We start from the raw sequence: 23413 nt of genomic DNA on the forward strand, positions 1-23413 counted from the left end.
GTTTGACTCTTAAAACCCTTCAGAACCTGGCCCCCTCCCATTTTTTCAGTCTTCTTACACCTTACTTCTCTTCACATCCATTTCCCAACCATACGTTTTCACTGACTGTCATATACCTAGAATTTACTCCTTCTACATCTGTCTCCTGGATTTGCTGGCTTCCTTCAGATCTTAACTCAAATTCCACTTTCTACAAGCAGGGTTAATCAGTTTTCCTTAATGTTAATGTCTTCCCTTTGAGATTTTCTCCAATTTATCTTATACATGACTTTTGCGTAATTGGTCTGCATGTTGTCTACCCCCATTACATGGTAAATCCCCTGAAGGCAGGACTGTTTTTGTCTTTCTTTGTGTCTCCAGCACTTAGCACACAGTTTGGCCACACAAAAAGTGTTTAATAAGTGCTTGTTGACTGGACAATGTATATTTGCTCGTCTAACAGCCTGAAAAGTTTCTTTAATTCAAAACAAATCATTGTCTCTCTTACCAATTATTCCGGTGTTTGGATTTATTTAATAATTTGCCACACACTGAAGGTTTCCGTAACTGTTCGTAATCTCATGACATTCAACTAATTTAAATAACAGATACCCCTTTGAATGCAATCTTGAGTAAGGTTTTTAAAATACACTTCAATTCCATTTTATGCAATTCATTTTCAATGCCATTTGGTTTTGACTCATTCACACAGGAAACAAGGCAAGTGGGCCCTCTGAAATACCAGCCACAAGAAGCCAGTTAAAATCCCAGTGGTATAGCCTGCATGGTTGCTGTTGCAATCCATAGCTCTATTTTTAACTTTTAAAGAGGCTGCATTTTTAAACAATCATGCAAATTAATAATAGTCTTGACTTATGTAAATGTAATAATATTATGTTAACACACCATTTACCAACAAGAAGATCAATGCTTCTCTTATAATTGATAACAAGATAATATAGTACAATGGAAAGAGTACTAGTTGTTCTGGGTTCAAGTCTCACCTCTGGCACTTACTGTCTCTGTTATTTCGAACAAGTTGCTTAGGTATCACAGTGAACAGAGGGCTGTGCTGGAAGTAAGAAAGACTTGAGTTTAACTCTATCTTCAGACACTTAATTAGGTGTATGACTGTAAACGACTAGCTTATTTATACTTCAGTTTCCTTATCTATAAAAGTGGAGATGATAAAAGTATTTACCTCCCAGGGCTATTCCATGGACAAAAATGAGATAATATTTGTAAAGCACTTTGTTAATATGTGAACGTTTTTATTGTTCTTATTATTACTAACCTTCCAGAGCCTCAATTTCCTCATCTATTGAAAAAGTGAGAGATGTGGACTATATTTCTTCTGCGATCCCCATCCCTTCCACTTCCAGGGCTACAGTCTTCTGATTTGATTCATGCTTCACTCAAACACCGACATTACAATGTGGCATGATGGATAGAGGCTGAAACCAGGAACAGCTTGGTTAGGATCCCACCTCTGATATTTTACTAGGAATCTGGCCTTGGGCATGTCACTTAATTTCTCTGAACTTGTTTCCTGAGCTGCAAAATGAGGTTGGTAATAATTCCTTCCAATGGTTGCTGGGAGGCTCAGATGAGCTAATTTGTGTAAGGCACTTTGTAATCTTAACAAGTGCTATATAAACATGAGCTATTATTCTAGAAATTGGTTTTCCTACTGGTTTAATATGGGCAGCTAGGTGACACAGTGAATAGAGCACATGGCCTGGAGTTAGACCTGAGCTGAAATTGGGCCTCAGATACCCACTAACAGTGTGACCAAGGGCAAGTCACTTAACCCTATTTGCCACAGTTTCCTCATCTGTAAAATGAACTGGAGAAGGAAATGGCAAACCACTCCAATATCTTGGCCAGGAAAACTCCAGATGGGCTCACAAAGAAATGGACATGATGAAAAAGCAACTGGACAAATTTTAATCATTACTTAAATTCTCCACAGTCCCTTTTAAACATACTAAGATCAAATATTGTCTTGACCATAGCTCCTTTTGCAAAAATCATCCTTTACTTCTGATATATTTTCATAGCTCTAGTCCCTAGCACTTTGTTACTTTTCTTTCCTTTTTGTCTTTTTGACAATATTTTTTATACTTCTTGGCTTGACTGTTTGGTGATCTGATAAAAGATGATATGTTAGGAGTCTTGGCCACTTAACATGAGTTACAACATTAGACCAATTGTGGCTGTTACCATGATTGTGGTTAGCAAATATAGACAACACCAGATAACAGTAATCTGCCTCCTACACTAACCATAAAAATGAACATTATTAGTTCGCGGACTTCCGCAGAGAGACTAGATTTGGTTTTTTTGACTCTAGAGGGCAGAACTAGAGGCAATGTTAGGGCAATTGTAGAGGCAAATTTAGGATCTATGTTAAGAAAAGCTTCCGAACAGAGGCTTTTAAAAGTGATATGAGCTGCCTCAGAGAATACTGGATCCCTCCTTCACTGAAGATAACTATATGTGATCATGGCTAATTTATTTAGCATTTTAAAACGTATAAAGCACTATATATGTATATATAATATATAATACGTATATATCTATCTTGTTTAATCCTCTCAAAAACCCTGGGACGCAAATGCTGCTGTGATCATCATTTTACAGATGAGGGAGTTGAAAGAGACAGAGGTTCAGTGATTTGGCCAGGGTCATTCTGCTAGTAAATAGTTATGGTTGGATTTTAACTTAAGTCTTCTTAACTAAGTCCAGCATTCTTTCTGCTGCACTCCCTTTCTGCCACTTGTTGTAAAGGGTATTCCCATTCCTTTATGGGCTGGGCCAAATGACTCTCAGCTCCCATCCAACTTTTAGATTCTTTAATTCTGTCACCCTACAACATGAATAATATCTGGGCAGGTATAAAGAAAATAAGCCTGTGGGCCAACACACACACACAGACACGCACACACACATACACACACACACACACACATACTACATGCACACAAATAATATAGAAATGTATCTATTCTCTTTCTTTCTTTTGGAGGAAAGAAACTGGAGGCTGCAGTCATTTCAGCCAAGGAAGAAATTTCCAGACAAATACTTCTAATTCCAGATTACCTACATTAAACTAGGAAAAAGGCAAGATGATCAGAATTGCATTTATTTCCTCATGGACCTCATAACACATTTGAACTTCCCTTGGAAAGTTCATGACCCCATGGACCATACACTCCATGGAGTACTCTTGGCAAAGAGGATTACCATTTCCTTCTCTGGTGGATTGAGGCAAACAGGGGCTAAGTGGTTTGCCAAGGGTCACACATCTAGTAAGTTTCTGAGGCTGGATCTGAACTCCGGTCTTCCTGACTTCAAGCCCGGTGCTCTATCTACTGAGCCACCAGCTTCTCCTTTGAAGCAGCTTAGCCAAATGCAAAAGGTAGATATAATTTTTAAGATCATAATCTAAGCATTCTACACAATGTCAAGAGATGTCTTGAAAAAATAATACTAGAGTATTCTTGACAAAAGATAAATGGTGTCTTTACTGGAGTCTGGAAGGGGGCTAGGAAGTCATAGGCTACATGTGTACTGAAACAAACTAATGCTAATTAAATGCTAAATGCTAATCAGTAGATGATCTGCTTCTAGATCTGGAGTTTTTTGTTTGTTTCTAGCAAAACAGCTAGGATTTGTTAAAATCATATTATTTTAGAAGAGTTTAGTTTTACCCTACGGATAAAGTGGTTTATGTTTTCTGTTTAGAGATCTTGTTCATTACTATGAAATGAAAGGAAATTGACATGCTAAGAGTCATTCTAGCTAGATGTGTGAACCCCAGCCACCAAGTGACCTTGTCACTTAATGTCTCAAGACTTCGGTAGTCCTCTCCCCTTCTATCCTTTCTCTTCCCTTCCCAGTTTCTCCCCTCCTCTCCTTCCCTTCCCTTCCCAATCTCGCTTACATGTCCTTCTTCTCCTAAGTGTTATTATCCCTATTATCTTTTAATCAGCCCATCTGCCCTGCTTGCTCCCCCAACTGGTGATCACTACACACATAACACCTGGGACATGGAGCATATGGCACAAAACCTTTTGTAAGGGTGTTAGCATAAGGGTGAGAACTGGTTGAGTAAATTAATCGTTAACCTTTTAGAATATAACTGCTTCCACACAAGCTTGGGGAAGTTATGCAAAAAGGTATATGACGCTGTAGACTGATAAAAGGCTGGATGAAACAGCATTTATCTGTGTAAGAAATATATTTCAGTTTGTTGAGAGACTTTGGGTACATGTGGAGTAAAAAACCTTCAGGGAGGCAATTTGTAGAGAGATACTTTTGAATATTATATTAGAGTTCTCTGAGACATATATATATATGTGTATATATATACATATATACACATACATATATATGGGAACCAGATCTTTCATGTTGCTTGACATCCAGGGTTTGCAGTTCTAGAGAATGTAAAGAATAGACTTCTTCCAGGTGAAATCATTATCTTTCCATATATGTCCCCAAGCTTTCCACAAACTCAAGCAAAACCTTACACAAACATGCATAGAAGTGCTCAGCATTTTCTCAATCAGTCAAGAGCCACATCTATCTTCAAACACACAGCAAGAAACCCAAGGTGTGTCCCTCTGCAAAACCATTCCAGGGTTTGTTGGGCCTAAACAGGGTAATATTTATTTAAGTCCTCTAATAGCACAAAACACAAAATAATATTAGCAGAAGGAAAGGGGAATATATTGAAAAGTCACAGAGAGAAAGAATGTAGCTCAGGAAAAGGGAGGGGAGGTGTGTGGTTGGAGAAGAGTGTCTATATTCAAGTCCATGACTTTCTATTGTGCTGAGATTTCTTCCAGTAGATCAATCACTCTCTTTGATCAGAGGAAGAAAAAGAATCTGAATATAAACTTTAACATTATAAATTTGATTACAGAGAATCAGAGTGGTTTACAGGGAGAGGCAGATAAAAAAACAGATGGGCATCCAGAGACATGGGGGAATGAATGACTACAGAGAAAGAGAAGAAAAAAATTCACGATTTGGGCAAGATTAGATTGGTGTAGTAGAACGAACACTTGACTTGAAATCAGAAAATGTGGATTCAGATCTCATCTCTGTCGCTGCTTTCATGTCTTGGGCTAATCTGTTTCTTCTTTTTGTCTTTATCTATAAAATGGGGAGGAGAGTAAAAATGATGAACTCTGAGCTCTCTTCCAGTTCTAAATCTTATAACTTCTAGGAGGAAACAGTAATGAGAAGAGGGGAGTGAAGAACTAAATCACAGAGCAAAAGAAAATACATAGTTATCTATACAGCAAAGGGAGTTAAAAGAATAACTTCCTCATGGACATTTCATGCTAGACACAATTGTCAGCAATTCTATTAATCAGCTGCTTCATGAGGTTGAAATCACAGGTTCAGTCCCTTCATGGGTTTGTTAGTTTTGCAAGGAAAAAACCTCTTGTCCTTAGTTATAAACTGCATTATTCTTTTGGTACCGATGCCTTAGAAATACATAACATTAGTTAGATAGAGAACTGAGGTCAGAGAGTGTGGATGACTCATAAAAACCTGTCACTAGTATTTGTTAAAAAACAAAAACAAACAAAAACATACCCTAGCAAGGTCTTCATAAGAGAGAGTCACAGTTTCAAATACAACTAGTTCCCCTTGGGTTACAATGTCTATGGGAATTCTCATTTTATTTGATGTTTGTTAAAGTTCAGGATAAAAGAAAAAAATATGCCTTACTGATAATAGAATTGTAGCATCATCTTTGTCTGCAAACATAGTATTATTACTGCCATCACTGTGGTGGTTGTTGTTGTACAGTTATCTGAATTATTAATGTAAGGAGACAATGATATTTTTTGCTTGTCTGAGGACAGGCTGATGGCTCTTTGGAGTACAGCTGAAGCTACCTAGACAAAGACAGCCAAAGACAGGCCAACCAAAGCCCTCCCAGGCTATGGATTGTTTGTTATTTTAACTGCTTTGCCCAGTACAAATTTGTAGCCCCTAATTCCAACTACGTGACTTAGAAAATGCCTTGTAACTCGTGTTTAACCTCATATTAACATCTTATTCCTCTAAAGTCCATTTTGAAAACTTGGCCCCTCCCCACAAAAAAAAAAAATTAACACAGTAGCTCTATAAAGATTAGGACCAAGATACCCAGTTTACTTCCCCAGTGATCTTTGACAAGCAAATGAATTTCATCAAGAATACAAGTTTAGATAACATAGTCTTGGAGTTACAAAATCTGGTTTTGGATCCCACTTACTACTTGTGTGATCTTGGGGAAGTCACTTCTCCTGTCTGGAACTCAGCTGTTCAGGTGTAGAAAGAGGGAACTGGACTCTAAACACCAGTTCAGCTCAAGAGCTTGGATACTAAAAGCTGGTTGAAAAAAGGCAAGGTCATTGCTTGCCTCCATCCTGGTCTACATTCTTTTAGATAGATAGATAGACAGACAGAGACAGACAGACAGACAGACAGACAGACAGACAGACAGACAGACAGACAGACAGACAGATAGATAGATAGATAGATAGATAGATAGATAGATAGACAGACAGAGACAGACAGACAGACAGACAGACAGACAGACAGATAGATAGATAGATGATAGATGATAGATGGATGAATAGATAGACTATGTGCATATACTCTCTCTCTATATATATACTCTATATATTTCTCATACATATATACACACTTTAGTATATATACTGCTATACTTTAGTATATGTCTGTGGTGTGTGTGTGTGTATGTGTGTGTATATGTATATATATATATATATGTATATATATACACATACACATATGTGTGTGTCAATTACAAAACCAAACCAAACCACCCCTGGCATTTATATTATTCCATAGACACAGCAAAACCTTATTGTCTCCCTACATTAGTTATGAATGCAGTAGCTAGAGCAGTCATATGCAAAGTACTGGGTTCCACCAGCTTCAGCACCTATCACCTCTGTGGCCATAAGCAGTTATCCTCCATTTTAAAATAAGGTTAATAAAACTCATACAATTCACTTCACCAGGAGGAAAGCATTTCATAATTCTTAAGGCTATAGAAAAATTTAAGTTGTTTCTGCTTCCCTTTGGTGATTGCTTCTCCTATCTCTTCTACATTCATTAATACAGTTATGCAAACAATGTTCAATTCTAAGCGTTATGCCTTTTCAAAATACAGCTTTAATAAGAACATTTGACTTGCTTGAAGGTGTGCTGGATTAGTTCAGAAGTTGAACTTGTGGCTTCTTGAAATTGTTAGTACGTTTCTGGTGAGAGAAAACCAAACCCTTTGCCCAAGTAGTGAGATGTTTAGATGTTTGATAAAGCCGGAAACACAGAGACATGTACATACACATGTACACAAACACATGTACACACACACACAGACCTTCAAAGCAGGAAAAAGAAATTCACAGGCAAAACAGCTATGTGTTTGGTAAAAAAAAAAAAAAAATGTTTGTTTATGGAGAGCAATCTGGTGTCCTTTTCCTCTCTGAAAAATCTCTTCACTCAGCCAGCAGCAAGGACAATTTCAGGATTTTCCTGCCTCAGTCAACTTTCACATTTTCTTACTTAATGATAAAAGACTTCCGTAATTCTCCTCTGCTCTTGCCTACTTCCTGGGTGTAGTCTTGTCTTGCCCAGAACTTCCTCACTCAATTATATAGATAAGTGTAACCACCCCTTTCCTGCAAAGAAGAGTTCTATCTCCCCCATAAAGTTTTATCTACCCATTCCAGCCCACAGTGACCACTTCTACTCTGAACTACCCTCAACTTTTTATAGCTCTCATCTTGACACAAAATCCCACGATGCAATTGACTCTTGCAGGGCTGGCCAGCTCTTGCCTCTCCAGTGATTTTAAAAACAAATAAGAATTCAACTGACTAAGGCATTCGTGGGCTTGAGTTTCCTCTTCTGCAAAATGAGGGGCTTGGATGAAATGTCCTTTGAGGTCCCTTTTAAGTCTAGGTCCACGATCCTATACTGCTATGACTAATCAACTCATAAGTCATTCTAGAGCGCTTTCAAAAGTGGAAACCCTGCCCAAAACCCAATCATAACCAAATGCCTTTCTTATAATTAGGACACTTCAAAAGTGAAATGGATCACCTTGGAGTGGTAATGAGTTCCCCAACCCTAGAGGGCTTCAAGAAAATGTTGGATGACCATTTCTCACAGATTTTGTAGAGAAGATTCCTGTTCAAGTACAAGATTAACTAACCTAGATACTCCAAGCTCCTTCCTAGCTTCGAGAGTTCATGATTTTACAAATCCCTTAAGAACAGTACCCCCTCACAACACATGGTACTCTGCAGCTAGTAAATGCTTAATAAATATTAATTGACTTGAATCAAAAATAACTTGAGTGGGAACTTCTCTTGCAAAGGAACTAAAATATTAAAAGCAAAGAGCAAGGACTATGATATGCCCTTTGTCACCACTTTGGTGAATCTGTGCATGGACAAATCCAATAATGGGGTAAAGAGGGAGTGATAGATACATGCTTAGTATTGTTGGCAGCTCTTGTTAATTGATTGATTAACCATAGTCTTATCTGCTCAAGGTGTAGATATCTGTCAAGAGATCAAAGGTTGCCAACTTGAAATGAAGGTGCAATACTCAATCTTAATGTGTTGGATTCTGTGTTAGACCCACCTCCTCCCAGAAGTACTGTAGAATACGTATTAATTAAGGGGGCAGGAATGGACTAGACAGTTTTTATGTTTCTTACATTCTGTAAACTAGGGATGATCTGAAATAGAATCAGTGTTATAAAATGGAAATAGCTCTAGACTGGCAGGCAGAGGGCCTGGGTGTTAATTCCAGTGTTGTCATTTACTACTACCTATGTGACCCTGTACAAATTTGAAGAGACTTCATCTCTACAGATCATCTCAGTTTTCTCATCTGTAAAATGAGAAGGCTGAGATTCTCTAAAGTCCTTTCTAGTTCTAAAGGCAATGATCTTTTTTCATGTAAACAAATCAAGTCAGGGCTGAGAATCCCTGCTTGGGGGGATGGAGGGTGGAGGATGGAGGATATTGCTTTCTTGCTTTATCTGAGTCTTAAGTTTTGTTCATGGGTTTTTTTCTCCAAATGAATCATTTCAACCTTTTGCAATGAACTAAAAATACTCCAATTTCACCCTTTTTTTTCTGAGGAACATCCTATAACTTAACAGCAAAGACCACCATCACAAGTATCTCATGGACACCACTTCAAACATTGTAGGGGAAAGAAAAGAGTAGGGACAGAATGAAACAATCCTGTGCTTGTGATTGCGAACCAGAGCAGGGCCAGTTGGATGATGCTCAAAGTGAAATAAGTTTCTCAGTCACTGAGATATTGTAAATTCAGTGTTTTAGGAGTGTTTTATACAATTGTTATTTCCTGACAACCCTACTAAAGTAAGAAAAACAGCTCCCTTTTTAAAGCAAGCATTTATTAAATGCATACAGGCACTGTGCTGAGCACTTTACAAATACTATGTCTTTTGATCCTTCCAACAACCCTGGGAGGTAGGTGCTACTATTTCCCATTTTAGAGATGAGGAATTAGAAGCAGACAAATGGTAAGTGACTTGTTCAGGGTCACACAACTAGTAAATGTCTGAGGTTGGATTTGAACTCAGGCTTTCTTGACTCCAAGTCCAGAGCCCCATCCATCGTATCCCCTTTGACAAAGAAAAATAGTTAAGCAAAATAAGCTTTCATGGTGACCCCATCTCACAATCTCATCAGCACTCTGTACTACTGTAGTATACCACCTCTACCAAGAAGCAGTGTGGTATAGTTATAACTATGGTACTGGATTTAGAAGAACTGGGTTCTCAACCTTACTGAAATATTTGCCAACTGAGTAACCCTATGCAAGTCACTTAATCATTTTCAGCCTCATCTGTTCAATGGGTTGAGTGATACTTATAGTACCTACCTCATAGAAGCATTGTGAGAAGTAAGTGCACTAAAGTGTAGAGAGTGTCTTTTAAAACCTGAAGTGTTTAAAATGTCAGGTATTATTACTGAGAGAGGTGTGGATCACAGCTGGTCCTCCACAGCATGAGTTAATTACCTTCCTCTGTTAAATATTTTTATATAAAATTTGAAGGATAGGAGTGATCTAATCTTTCATTTCTTAGGTATAGAAACATCTGGTTAGTGAAGTTCCCTCTGCTAATACAGATCAACAACTGTTTTGTAATTTAGAGTCCTAGAGAATTGCCCAGGACAGTGGATGGTTAAGTGACTTGCCCAAGATCACACAGACAATGTCAAAGATGCGAGCTGAACCCAGGTCTTCATGACCCCAAGGCCACTGCACCACAATGAGTATTCCTTGCACATATGCTATTTTTTCCCCTTAAAAATCCAGTTTGCATAAAAGCAAGTACAATATCATCAGGGAGTAAATTGGTACGTATGATTATCAATGTCTGTGTCTTAATTTTGGAACGAATTTCTTTCCTCTCTCAAAGTTTTCCAGATACAGAAAACTCATAATGGGACCCAACGATGAAGCTTTTGTCACTCCAAATATATGATCCATCCATTGTCTCCATCCATGAGCATTTATTGCTTCATCACTGACTGTCACTGGGACCAGGTTCTTCACATGCTTCATGATCATAACACACATTGTTATCACACTTTGATAGAATGCAAGTTCCTTAAGGGTAGGAAATCTCTTTCTTTTTTCTTTCCATCTTTCTTTCCTTCTTTCTTTCACACACACATATATAATCTTACACACCCATGTATAAATATATACATATAATCTTACCTTGTTTTTCAGTCATGTTTGGCTCTTTGTGACCCCATTTGGGGTTTTCTTGGCAAAGATATTGAAGTGGAAGACACCATGCCCCACCCCCCAGATGGGCAAGGCACTGGGGAAATGGGGCTCCGCCAAGCTCCCCCTTCCTCCTCCTACCCTGCTGGGTGCCCAGGAAGGTTTGCAGAGTCTCTCTGCAGGCTGGAGGTTAGACTTAGGCATGGCAGGGCCCTTAAAGGCAATCTAGTGCCCCCACACCTAAGGTCACCCTGGGAGAAGATTGAGGATTAGAATGGGATCCTCCCCTCTTCCTTCCCCCTCCCCCTTTAGTTAGTGTTTTTAAGGAGACTTCTTTCGGGGGGGGCATACTAGCCGAGGAGCCTTGTGGGTTTTTTCCCCAGCATTTGGTGACACTGTTGCTTCCACAACCAGAGAAAGGCCTCCCTTGTGCAGATAGAGCCAGGTCCCCAGCCAGTACCGAATCGGTTGCTTACCTCTCCAGGACCTCTCCAGGAATCTGCAGAAAGCCTGGTGGAGAATGGCATTTCAATATTGGCATTGACCACGGAGATGAAGACACAACTAGGCCTAAGTCAACCCTCCAGAACACCAGGAGCTCCTTCTGTCCCACTATTGATTTAGTCACTCTCCTTTACAAGCCCCTAAAACCTACAACTCCAGCCTCCCCTTTGATTGGTACCCAATTACAATTGGGTAATGGCACAGAATGTCTGTGAGATGCCTGAGATGGAGCCTTTCCCTGTTCTGCTTCCTCATGGTCACCATGCTCTGCTACTTCAACCTCTCCTCCTGCACTGTGATTGAAAACCTCAACTGGATGTATTTATATGAGTACAAGCCCATTAACCATTCAGAATTTGCCTTTATGCTATGGGAGAGGCTTGCTCAGAGCAGGACCAGCCCCTCTCCCTCATCATCTTGGTAACTTCACACCCCAAAGATGTGAAAGCCAGACAGGCCACTGGAGTTATTTGAGGTGAAAAGAAGTCTTGATGGAGACAAGAAGTCCTAACATACTTTTTATTAGACCACTAAATGGAGCCAGAAGATAACATGTTGGCCTTATCTGTAACAGATGAAAGCATTCTTTGTGGTGACATAATCCCTCAAGACTTTATAGACTTGTACTACAAACTGACCTTAAAGACAATCAAGGCATTCAGATGGGTTACAGAGTTTTGCCCTATAGTAAAATATGCAATGAAGGCAGACTCTGATGTTTTTTATCAACACTGAAAACCTAGTAAAATATCTCTTGACATACAAGCAGTCAGAACTTTTTCTTGGGTTACCCTTTCACAGAGAATTTTTCCAGTAGAGAATTTTTCAAAAAAACATATATTTCCTACCAAGAGTATCCTTTTAGGGTGTTTCCACCATACTGCAGTGGTTTGGGTTACATGCTATCCAGAGACTTGGTTCTCCAAGTTTATGAAATAATGGCACATATCAAGCCCATCAGATTTGAAGATGTTTAAGTTGGGATCACTCTGAGTATCTTAAAAGTGGACATCTAGTTCCTAAATCCAATGACCTCTTTCTTTTTTGTACCAGATTAGATTTAATACCTGCAAATTCAAGCACTTGATTGCAGCCCATGGCTACTCTCCCAAGGAACTAATCCAGTATTGGCAACTCATGCAAAAGGAATGCAGTTGTTAACTCTCCATTCTGCTCCAACTAAATCAAGGCTTTTGCAAAAAGCCCATGAGGTTGGACTGGGAGAGTCCTTTCAAAGACTGTGTTTGTCCTGGTGTCCACTTCACTTTTATTCATTCAGACCCCACCCCTCTTTGTGTCACTATATTTTGCTTTTGAGGTTGCCAGTAGAGGACAGATCTCTTGTAATATGAGAAAGAGGAGAGAGAGAGAGAGAGAGAGAGAGAGAGAGAGAGAGAGAGAGAGAGAGAGAGAGAGAGAGAGAGAGAGAGAGAGAGAGAGAGAGAAAGAGAGAGAGAGAGAAAGAGAGAGAGAGAGAGAGAGAGAGAGAGAGAGAGAGAGGAGTGCTAAAAAAAAAATCTCCTTTGAAGGAAAAATGGTAAATTTTGCCAATTATGCAAAAAAGGCCTAAAGATTTGAGCATGTCACAGGAAAATTTTACTAGTAGGGACTTAATAGAACTTCATTTTATTCATAATAGACTCATTTATTCAGGACTACTGATAAAAATGGGGTTTTCTGGGAAAAGAACTTGATAAGGAAGGTTAAAGAAGAGTGTTGTCTGAAGATTCTGGAAAGATGGCAGAGTAAGTCAAAAAATTCCAACCTCTCAAGATTTTCCCCCCAAAAAAGAGTTAAAATAGAACCTTAGGGCAAACAAAGTATGGGTGGAGATAAATAAGAATAGGGACACAATCCCGGTCTTCCTGGTACAGTAAGAGAAGATCTGAAGAAAAATCCCAGGATAAAGTTTGGTCCCTATGAAAAGTAAACACTTCTAGGCTAGGTTCCATTTTAACAAGTGGTAGGTAAGCCCTGGGTGAGTTGGTTTGAGAGGCTGCCTCAGTCCCAGCCACATGAGCTTTCACCACCAGCATAGTGGGAGAGTGGGGCATTTGAGCCCAGGAAGATTGAAAGAACCTCTGTAGATCAGGAATGTCATATCCAGTCATGCTGAGAAGAGTGGTGTTAGTAAGAAAAATCCAGCACACACCTGGTGAGTGGAGAAGCAAAGGTGCAGAAAGCCCCTGGCTGTGGGCACTTACAGGAGGTTAGAGGTTTGTCTTTGATTCCAGGCTAGAGAGGAGAACTGAAGATCTGGGGCAAGAGGCACTATTTCCCATACTCCAGGGTTAAAAGTGATTACAAAAATTAAGCTATTATCACAAAAAAAAATGTACAGGCAAAAATCCAACCATAGAAAGCTATTATGGAAATAGAGATGACTGGGGTTCATCTTCAGAGGAGGATATTGAAGTAAAAAAATCCCCATAGAGTAATGTCAAATGGTTATCTGTCCAAAAAGAATTCATACAAGATCTTAAAATAGACCAAAAATCAAATGACAGAGATGGAGGGAAAACTGAAAGAAAAAAAAGAATCCAAGAAAACCAAGAAAGGTATGAAAGGAAAGTCAATCAATTAGAAAAGGAGATCCAGAATCTTAAGGAAGAAAATCACACCTTAAAATTAGAATTGGGCAAAGTGAAGGCAGTGAAATTATAAGAGATCAAGAAATAATTAAACACAACATGAATAATGAAAAATAGAAGAGAAAGTGAAACATCTTATAAGAAAAACAGCAGATTTGGAAAATAGATCAAGAAGAGATAGCATAAAAATAATTGGACTAACTGAAAATTATGATCAAAAAAAAGAATCTTGATACAATAATACAAGAAATAATTGAAGAAAATTGTCCTGAAACATTAGAACAAGGGGAGAAAGTAGAAATACCAAAAAATCCATCAGTCACCACTTAAAAGATATCTACCCCCAGCTCAAGGATAAAACATTAAAACCATCAAGATTAAAACAATTTAAATATGATGGTGCTACAATCAGAATCACACAAGATCTAGCAGAAGAGACATTAAAGGACCACAGGTCTTGGAACATAGTATATCAAAGAGCAAAAACACTGGGGCTCCGGCCAAAAATATCATACCCTACAAAGTTAAGTTTTATCCTGAGTGGAAAAAAAAAGTGCATTTGATAAACTCTCTGACTTTAAAGACTTTGTTTAAAAGAAATCCTGAACTTAATAGAAGATTCGATAAACAAGAACCAAGAGGAATATAAGGTATACATCAAAGGCTGATTATAAGAGATTGATAAGGACAGACTGCTTATTTTTCATATATGTAAAATATGTCTAAGATTCTTATTAATAATTGGGTAGCTCATAAAAAAAGACTGAGGTAAACCTGAGCATGATATGAATTTAAAAAGTAAAACTATTTAGGAACAGCTAAAAAGAGTAATTATTTTATACAACTGAGGTGCAAGAGGAAGAATTGTTACAGAGGAATTAGACAGGAGCAGACGACTGGTAGTTCTAGTAACCTACTTTCATTGGAAATAGGTTTAAGAGGGATCTACAGATAGATAGATAGATAGATAGATAGATAGATAGATAGATAGATAGATAGATAGATAGATAGATAGATAGATAGATATAGATATAGATATACCTATCTATATATATATATATATATATATATGACTATAAAAGTCTTCTAAATTCAGAAGAAATAAAATAGTAGGGGCATGGGGAGGGGAGAGAGGACAAGGGAGGGCTCTTTAGAGGGGAGAATGAGGGAATCGGTATAAAAGGGGGTATAGAAGGGTATTTAGATTTATGGGAATGGGAGGATGGGGAGGGGGATAGTCAAATAATAGGAGGATAAGGTAGTGGAAAGTCTATGTCTATATAGGTATGTATATATGTATAGGTGTCTGTATATGCCTATAGCTATAGAGAAACATATCTAAACTTGATTCTAGCCTTCTGGGAGTAGGGGAAGAGAGAAGAAAAGAACAAAGTCAAAAAGTACACAGCACAAAACAAAAGAAAACACAAGGAAGCAAAGAACAGATGGACAATTCTCAACACAACATGTATGAGTTATCATACAGGCTTTCTTGAAATGAAAACTTATTGTTACATATTTTAAATCTGCTCCTATGTTCTGCTATGCACATGTTTTTTTCCTTCTTACTTTGTATTTAAGTTTCAATACTTAAATTTATGATATATTTTTGTTTCTTTTCTCTATTCTGTATTTGTGTTCTGGCCTTTGCGTCTAAAATAAAATTTTAAAGAAAAGATGAGTGTTGTTGGAGATGTGGTGTATGGATTGACCATTTTCAAAGAGTTGCAATACACTTAACCCTAATATTGTACTGAATATAATTTAATGTTTTTTCTTCATATAAGAGGCTTTCAGTATGGCCCCTGTAACAGATCAAATGGATTTTCTGAAGACGAATCTAGCTTGTTATGAGGAAGCACCTCACCTGTAGGCTGGCCGCTTAGTGATGACATTTTTTTGGCCATACATAGGAGGAACATGCATGGATGAATTGCAATCTGTGTCATTGGAGAGAATTAAGGTTAGAGTTTGATTTGGGTAGTTTATAGAATCCTATGTAACCCTCTAATTTTGCATATGAGAATACGGAGGACCAGGGAGATTTAAATGACTTACCTCAAGCCAAAAGACATTGGAACTTTTGATGTCCTCTGGGTCATTATTATGATCGTCTGCTATGATATTGATAGTAAAAACTTGGGGTTTCACTCTTTCAGGTTTTTGCATTTAAATTCTGGATATATTTTGTGCCCTTTTTGGCTTGGAATACTTCTCAATGAACTCTTTATGGTGTACACTTTAATGATAGAAGATGGATGATTGTAGAATACTGCCGTGGGATGAGAGAATGCGAACACCTTGAGGGCAGGCATGATTTCCTTTCTGTCCTTGCCTCCCCACAGCCTAGCATGGTGCCTGGCCCATGCTAAGTGCTCAGTAAATGATAATTGAGTGTTATAACATACTGAAAGCCAGGTAGATTTGAATTTCAGAAAATATTTGTTCATATGTAGAAGTGCTGATGAGGAAAAACCAGAATTATATGCCTTGTTTCTGGAGGAAAGAAAAAAAGATATTGAAGTGGTTTGCCACTTCCTTCTCTAGCTCATTTTACATATGAGGAAACTAAAGGAAACAGGGTTAAGTGATTTGCCCAGGGTCACACAGCTAATAAATGTCTAAGGTCCAGATTTGAACTCAGGAAGATGAATCTTATCGACTCCAGGCCAGCACTCTATACACTGTGCCACCTAGCTGCCCCATCTTATTATGTATTATCTGTCTTAAACTATATCATATATGATACGTGTAAGAATAGATGGATAGATAAATAATAGAAGGATAAATGGGTAGATAGATATTGATAGATTGATAATATATGTATGTGTGTATAATATATACACATATGTATATATGGTATGTCATATACTAGATTAAATATAATAATTCTGTAATAGAATATATAATAATATGTATTATATAGAAAATATACATAGCATATATGTTTACAACATTTACTATAGTGTCTATACCTATGTCTACATATGTATGTGTATGTATATAATATGTATGTATACATACATATATATGTGTGTGTAAACTATGTATATATATTTATGTGAAATTTCTCCCTCTTCACTATGCAAAGTCTAAGACTCTTCATAGATTTAGAGCTAAAAGGGACCTTAAAGTTAATGTGCATGTTAAGACTCATTTATAACCTTAGTGACATTTGATAATGGATATGGGACATTTCCATTGCTACTAAGTTGGGAATCCTTCAGGAAATCACCTAAAAGTGATATTTATTGGCTCTGGTCTGTGACAGAAACTTCTGTCATTACCCCCGGGAGATTAATGTCACCTCTGCTTGAGGTATTTCCCAGTGCTTGGATGAGGAAATCTTTGAGTATGGAAAATTACTCTTCTGTATGTCCTGGTCTCCTGGATATATGGGAAACCAGAAATGGCTATCCAATCAAATTCAGATAAACAGCACAATGTTGAATCTGGCCCCCAATCTCATTATTACTCATTTCCCCAATGCTGGGGTCCAGTATGTGTGAGCCATGCAGCAGCATGAGCCACAGTCACGTGTCATATTGCCACACATCACAATAATAACTTGGGAAAGAAGAACTAAGCCAACATGACAGGTGCTAACACACTTTTTACAAGCCAGACTGAACAAAATTCTTATAAAGGGGAATTACACACACTCACACCAAACGCCCTCACTACCACATTCTCTCACACGAGTATATGCTAATCTCTACATGCAATCAAACCACTGTATATCAGCCCTCTTCCTAATCTATGATGTCCTTAAATGGCCCAGAGGAAAAACCTATCTAACTATCCTCATTTCAGCTGTTCCCCATCAGAGTCATAAGTATTCAAAGTAAACCTTTGTACACTTCATACAGTACCTCCTACATTCCCTTACATTTATCAACTCCCCCAAAGTGCTTTAATCCTCTTACTGCAATAAAAGAAAAGAATACTCAAAGAATATATCATTTAATTCTGCATTTAACATGAAGATGTGCATATTTAAATGTGTAAGATCAAAAACAAATGAGTTAATTGACTTTGGAGTTAAGTGGGTAGCTCAGTGGATAGAATGCTTGATTTGAGGTGAAGAAGACATGAGTTCAAGTTCTGTCTCAGAAACTAATAGCTGTGAGACCTTTGGCAAGTCACTTAATCCCTCTCTGCCGCAGTTTCCTGATATGCAAACTGAAGATCATAACACAATCTGCCCAGCAGGGTTATATGTAAATATATATACAAATTTGAATGAATAAACCAAAGGATATCAAATAGAACAAATTGAAAAGAATACCATTAAGCACAAAAGATGTCACATGATGTTTAACTTTATTGACATAACTATACTCTGTCCTTCTCAGTCTCAAAAATCTTTGTTTATTGCCTTCACTCGCTAAAATGTAAACCTCTTGAAGGTAGAAATTATCTTTTCTTTTGCTTGTATTCCCAGAATTTAGCACAGTATATAGCACATAGCAAGAATCTAATAAATGCTCGATATCTTCAGTCCATGAAGCAAAAAAATCACAGTCCTAGATGAAGGGGAAAATTACTGAGCAGCTACCAGTGATCTAAGTAGTCTCCAAGAGAGGCGTTCTGTTACCTAGGGTATTTGTAGTGCGATGATGGTTAGAGATCACTGCAAGAAGTCCTAGGAAAATAAACAAGTAGCCAGGTAACCAGGGTTACTGATTTGTCCTTGTCATGCCTTCGCTCTGTGTTCTTTTAGAGGCTGAATATCCAATTGGTGTGTAACACAATTATTTTGTAGTTTTCCAAAAGTGGTCATGAAGGGAAGCCATTGCTCCTACTCTAAACCACATGCTACTCTGGAGGAATGGTAAAATCACTTGCCCTGACATGGAGCAAAAGCTAGGATTAATTCTGCTTTTCCAGTTTAGGAAGAATTATTTTCATTGTTCAAAGTGGAAATGAACCATAAAATTATAATTATTAAATTGAAATAAAATCATAACTTCAACTAATAACTAAAATTTAAAAAACAATACTGCACTAACTGTTGTTATCATTCTCAATCCTCTTAAATCAAGGTGATTAGAAAAGGAACTGGAGGTAAGTTTGGACATGACAATATGTGTGTATACACATATACGCATGTATATGCACATATAGACATGTATGTGTGTATATACCATGTATATATGTACATGCATATACATATGTATGTGCTCTCTACATGTGTGCTCTCTCCACTGATGGTTGAGTAGCCAATAGGAGACTGTATTCCCACTTGTTCGCAGGGCAATTCTTCTTTTGTTACTTCATTTACTATGCATTTTAAATATATATAATTCATTAATATATATATAAATAAATATATTTTGTTTGAACTAGACTAGTAAAAGCAAGTATTTCAGTGTGAGTTCATTAGCTATGGTTTTTAAATGGGTACTGACCCACTGAGCACCTCAAATCTAGTATAGCTTTGTTGGAAGATTCATGTAAGATGGGGGTACTTTAGAGATTATATACTGATTTTAGATTATATAATGAATGCTCTGCCTGTTTCTATGAGAATAGTTTGGATTCTGGATTCATACAAACTCTAAAGTAGCAAGAATGCCTAAAATCTCTACATGGCAGCCCAGTGGTGTATGAATATAATGTGGTTGTTACTGTGTGCAATGTTTTCTTGATTCTGCTCATTTCACTCAGCATCAGTTAATACAAATCTTTCCAGGTTTTTCTGAAGTCTGCTTGCTCATCGTTTCTTATAGCCCAATAGTATTCCATTATATTCATATACCACAACTTGTTCAACCATTCCCCAATGGATAGGCATCCTCTCCATTTCTAATTCTTTGCCACCACAAAAAAAGACCTGCTACAAATATTTTGGTACATGCAGGTCCTTTTCCAATTTGTATGATTTCTTTGGATACAGACCTGAAAGTGATATTGCTGGGTCAAACGGTATGCACAGTTTTGTAGCCTTTTGGGCGTAGTTCCAAATTATTCTTCATAATGGTTAGATCAGTTCACAACTCCACCAACAATGCATTGCTATTCCAATTTTCCTACAACTTCTCCAACTTTTATCATTTTACTGTTTTGCCATGTTAGCCAATCTGATAGGCGTGATGTGGTGCCTCAGAGTTGTTTTGAGTTGCATTTCCCTAATCAATAGTGATTTAGAGCATTTTTTCATATGACTATAGATAGCTTTAATTTCTTCCTCTGAAAACTGCCTGTACATATCCTTGGACCATTTCTCACCTGGGGAATGATTTGTATTCTTGTACATTTGACTCAGTTCTCTATATATTTTAGAAATGAGGCCTTTATCACAGACACTAGTTGCAAAAATTCTTTCCCAGTTTTCTGCTTCCTTCCCAATCTTGGTTGCATTGGTTTTGTGCAAAAACTTTTCAATTTAATATAATCAGAATTATTCATTTTGCATTTCATCATGTTCTCTATCTCTTGTTTGGTCATAAATTCTTCAATTTTCCATAAACCTGACAGGTAAACTATTCCTCCTTCTCCCAGTTTGCTTATAGTATCATCCTTTATATCTAAATTGTGTGCCTGTTTTGACTTTATTTTGATAGACAGTATTAAGATGTTGGTTTATGCCTCATTTCTGCCATACTGATTTCCAGTTTCTCCAACAGTTCTTGTCAAATAGTGAGTTCTTATCCCAAAAGCTGGAGTATTTAGGTTTATCAAACAATAGATTACTGTAGTCATTGACTACTGTGTCTAGTGTCCTATTCCACAGATCCACCACTCTATTTCTTAGCTAGTACCAAGTAGTTTTGAGGATTGCTGCTTTATAATACATTTTAAGATCTGGTGTGGCCAGGTCACCTTCCCTTGCATTTCTTCTCATTAATTCCCTTGGTATTTTGGAACTTTTGTTCTTCCAGATGAATTTTGTTATTATTTTCCTAGCTCTATGAAATAATTTTTGGTAGTTTCATTGGTACAGCATTGAATAAGTAAATTAAAGTAAGTGGAATTGCCACTTTTACTATGTTAGCATGGCCTACCCATGAGCAACTGAGGTTTTTCCAATTATTTAGATCTGACTTTATTTGTGTGAAAAGTGTGTTGAACTGTGTTCATACAGTTCCTGAGTTTGTTTTGGTAGGTAGATTCCCAAATATTTTATAAGGATTAAAGGGAATTTTTCTTTCTATTTCTTGCTATTGAGCTTTGTTAGTAATATATGGAAATGCCAATGATTTGTGTGAGTTGCTTTTATACCCTGCAACTTTGCTATTTGTTTATAATTTCAAGTAGTTTTTTTACTTGATTTTCTAGGATTCTTTAAGTATATCATCATATCATCTGCAAAGAGTGATAGCTTTGTTTCTTCTTTGCCCATTCTAATTCTTTCAATTTTTTTCCTCTCTTATTGCTAAAGCTAATATTTCTAGTACCATATTGAGTAACAGTGGTGAAGATGGACATCCTTGTTTCACCCTCAATTTTATATTGAAAATGCTTCTAGCTTATCCTCATTACACGTAATGCTTGCTGATGGTTTAAGGTAGATCATTGTGAGGAAGACTCTATTTATTCCTATGCTGTTTAGTGTTTTAATAGGGCTGGATGTTAGTTTTATTTATTAGTTCAATAATTTTCTTAATTTCAGTTTTATTTATCTCTCCTTTGGCTTTCAGTATTTCTAATTTGGTATTTAATTGAGGATTCTCAATTCGTTCTTTTTCCAGCTTTTTCAGTTGCAAGCCCAATTCGTTGATCTCCTCTTTTTTTCTATTTTATTCATATAAGCATTCAGAGATATTAAACTTCCCCTAAGAACTGCTTTCACTGCATTCCATAAGTTTGGGTAGGTTGTCTCATTGTTGTCGTTCTCTTGAATGAGGTTATTGATTGTTTCTATGATTTGTTGCTTGACCCCCTCATTCCCTAGGATTAGATTATTTAGTTTCCAATTAATTTTTGGTCTATCTTTCCATGGCCCTTTATTACACATAATTTTTATTGCATCATGATATGAAAAGGATGCATTGACTATTTCTGCCTTTTTGTATTGGATTGTGAGGTTTTATGCCCTAGTACATGGTCAATTTTTGTGTAGGTGTCTATAGGGCAAGTTAGATTTCTATTCCTGAGTATGTTATTCCCTCCTTGAGCCAAATCCAAGGAGAATAAGATTCAAACAATGCCCATCTCCCTCCCTCCTTTCCCTCTACTGGAACATTTTTTTTGCCTCTTTATGTGATGTAGTTTATCCTTTTCTGCCTCCTCCTTTCCTCTTTTCCCATTCCATTCCCTTTCTCACCACTTTGTTAGTTTTTTTATCATCCCACTAAAGTTGATTTATACCCACATCCTTTTTCTTATGTATATTCTTTCTAAGTGGCATAATAAAGATACAGTTCTCAAGAGTTACAAGTATCATCTTCTCATGTAGGGAGGTAAACAGTTTACCCTCATTAAATAACACGGTTTTTTTTCTCTTTCCTATTTACCTTTTTATGCCTCTCTTGAGTCTTTTATTTGAAGATCAAATTTTCCATTGAGCTCTGGTCTTTTCATCAGGAAGATCTGAAAGTCCCCTATTTTTTTGAATGTCCATCTTCTCTCCTGAAAGTTATGTTCAATTTTTCTGGGTAGTTGATCCCTGTTTGTAATCCAAGTTCCTTTGCCTTATGGAATATCATAATTCATGCCCCCTGATCTTATAGTGTAGAAACTGCAAGGTCCTGTGTGATCCTGACTGAGGTTTCACAATATTTGAATTGTTACTTTCTGGCTACTTGTAGTATTTTCTCCTTGACTTCATAATTCTGGAATTTGGCTACAATATTCCTTGGTGTTCTCAATTTGGGAGCTCTTTCAGTAGATAATTAGTGGATGCTTTCTGTGACTATTTGCCCTCTGATTCTAGGTCCCCAAAGCAATTTCTTTGATTTCTTGAAAGATACTGTCTAGGTTCCTTTTTTTTTAATCACAGTTTTCAGATAGACCAATAATTCTTAAATTATCTCTCCTGGATCTATTTTGCAAGTCAGTTGTTTTTCCAATGAAGTATTTTATGTCTTCTATTTTTTCATTCTTTTGATTTTGTTTGACTGATTCTTGATGTTTCATAGAGTCATTAGCTTACATTTGCTCAATTCTAACTTTTAATAAATTGCTTTCTTCAGTTAACTTTTGTACCTCTTTTTCCATTTTGCCAATTCTATTTTTAAGGAGATGTTTTCTTCAGTGTACTATTTTCCATTTTGCCAATTGTATTTTTAAAGAAATTGTTCAATTTTTCTTCTACAGCTATAATTTGACTTTTAAAATCCTTCCTTAGCTATTACAAGAAGGTTTTTTGGGCTTGAGATCAATTCATATTTCCCTTTGAGGTTTTAGATGTAGGTATATTGACAATGCTGTACTCTTCTGAATTTGTGTTTTGATCTATGGTCTTTGTTTCTCTGTGTTGCTTTTTTCTCATGGTGTTTGCCTTTTTCCTGGATTTTAAAGTTGGTCTGTACCTCTGGTGCACAGGAGGGAACTGTCCCGAGCTTCTTGTTCTG

At 37.1% G+C, this 23413-nt stretch overlaps 1 protein-coding gene and 1 pseudogene across 1 annotated transcript in view; both read left to right on the forward strand.

Moving 5' to 3' along the window:
* Positions 1-23413, forward strand: part of P2RY8 (P2Y receptor family member 8) — a 92705-nt gene that overhangs the window by 12521 nt on the left and 56771 nt on the right. The window lies entirely within an intron of this gene.
* On the forward strand, positions 6740-12767 carry LOC140506872 (UDP-GalNAc:beta-1,3-N-acetylgalactosaminyltransferase 1-like; annotated as a pseudogene).

Source organism: Notamacropus eugenii, chromosome 5 (assembly GCF_028372415.1).
Source record: "Notamacropus eugenii isolate mMacEug1 chromosome 5, mMacEug1.pri_v2, whole genome shotgun sequence".
NCBI classification, from domain to species: Eukaryota; Metazoa; Chordata; class Mammalia; order Diprotodontia; family Macropodidae; genus Notamacropus; species Notamacropus eugenii.